Source organism: Myotis brandtii, unplaced genomic scaffold, assembly GCF_000412655.1.
Source record: "Myotis brandtii unplaced genomic scaffold, ASM41265v1 scaffold743, whole genome shotgun sequence".
Classification (NCBI taxonomy): Eukaryota; Metazoa; Chordata; class Mammalia; order Chiroptera; family Vespertilionidae; genus Myotis; species Myotis brandtii.
Window position 1 is genome coordinate 1,429,798 of NW_005370960.1, and position 1,863 is coordinate 1,431,660.

Genomic DNA, 1,863 nt, shown 5'->3' on the forward strand with positions numbered 1-1,863 from the left:
CCTTCTCGTCGGTGAGTGGGTGTGACCCGCAGTAGGAAACATCGAATTTTCTTAGCTCCTTCTAGAATTTCTCAGGTTCCTAGTTTTCCTCGGTTTTCACAAAAAAAGGTGTTGTTTTGCTTCACAGGATTTTACTTATTTTTATTATTTTGTTGATCCTCACCCGAGGATAATTTTCCATTGATTTTTAGAGAGAGTGGAAGAGAGAGGGACAGAGAGAAACAGCGATGTGAGAGACACACGGAATTTTCTTAGCTCCTTCTAGAATTTCTCAGGTTCCTAGTTTTCCTCGGTTTTCACAAAAAAAGGTGTTGTTTTGCTTCACAGGATTTTACTTATTTTTATTATTTTGTTGATCCTCACCCGAGGATAATTTTCCATTGATTTTTAGAGAGAGTGGAAGAGAGAGGGACAGAGAGAAACAGCGATGTGAGAGACACACGGACGGGTTGCCTCCTGCCCGCACCCGACCAGGCCCGGGCGGGGAGGAGCCCGCAACGAGGTCCATGCCCTTGATAGGACTCGAACCCGGGACCCTCTGGTCTCCCGGCCAACGATCTACCCCTGAGCCGCACCGGCGGGGGCTCGGGATTTGTTAAATTCTGTTTCCTTTAGCTTTTTATCCTGCCGGCTTCCGACACGTTTACAGAGGAGCCACCCATAGTTCCTCCCAGAACTTTTATGCCTTTGTTTTGTACATTTCAATCTTATATCCACTTGGAATTTTCTTGGAAAACGAGGTGGTGTAAGGTTTTTAAATTCTTCCTTTCTGAGTAATTTATGACTTTTTAAATAGTGCAGTTGCAACCCCCGGCCGACTTGTGTCAGGGGAGGTGTGCGAACCGACCCTTCTTCTGGGTTTTTTCCAAATGGCTTGTCGGGGGGGTGAGCTGAGGAACAACACTCCCAGCTGGTGTTTCCGGGCAGAGGTCACGGGCAGAGGTCACCCGCAGGCCCGGTGTCCTGAGGCCGTTTTGGGGAAAACACTGAAGTGTTTCATCTGTGAGCTCTCGGCCTGTCACAGTGCTGTCCTGTGGGAGGACACGGGGGTCCCAGAACACGTGTCCGCGCTTCTCCGCCGGCAGTTCCACCTGGAAGGGAAGTGAGTCTCCGTAAACCCTGCCTCGTGGTAACCAGCGCGTGTGCACACGTTCTGAGACGCCTCGCGTGTCCGGGCACCAGCCGGTGCTGGGAGGTTCATTCAGAGCCGCTCCCGGGAGAGAGAGTGGACGTGTGTCCCCGGGGGGGGCCCCGGAGGCAGGTGGACCTTCGGCCTCCATGCTGGGCGAGGGCCCCAGGCCCACCCACCTGCCTCCACTCAACACGCACACCTGCAGGGCATGTTGGCGGTTGTGCTCGATGCTGAGTGTAAATGTGAAGCTGATTTGATTGACAACGTTTTGTACTTCTCTCCCCCCCAAAAAAAATTTATTTTTAATTCAGGACAGTCTGTTTTCTTTTTTAATATTTTTTATTGATGTAAGAGAGGAAGGGAGAGGGAGACACGTCAGTGATGAGAGAGCATCATCGATAGGCTGCCTGCTGCCGCCCCACAGTGGGGAGGGAGCCGCAACCCGGGCCTGTGCCCTGACCGGGGATCGAACCCTGACCTCCTGGTTCACAGGCTGATGCTCAACCACTGAGCCACCCGGCCGGGCAAGACAGTGTGCTCCCCGGTCCTGTCCCTGGGGCTCAGGGACGCCCCTCGGCTCAGCTCCCTGCCCCCCAGGAAGCCACACCTGCTCTGTTTGCACAGGTGTTTGAGTGGAGCTCCTCTGAGGACGAGGACCCGCCTTCCGTGTGGAGAGCCGCGGGGGCCGTCCCGAAGCACAGCACCCCCGCGGAGGGCTTCCCTGGCCGGAG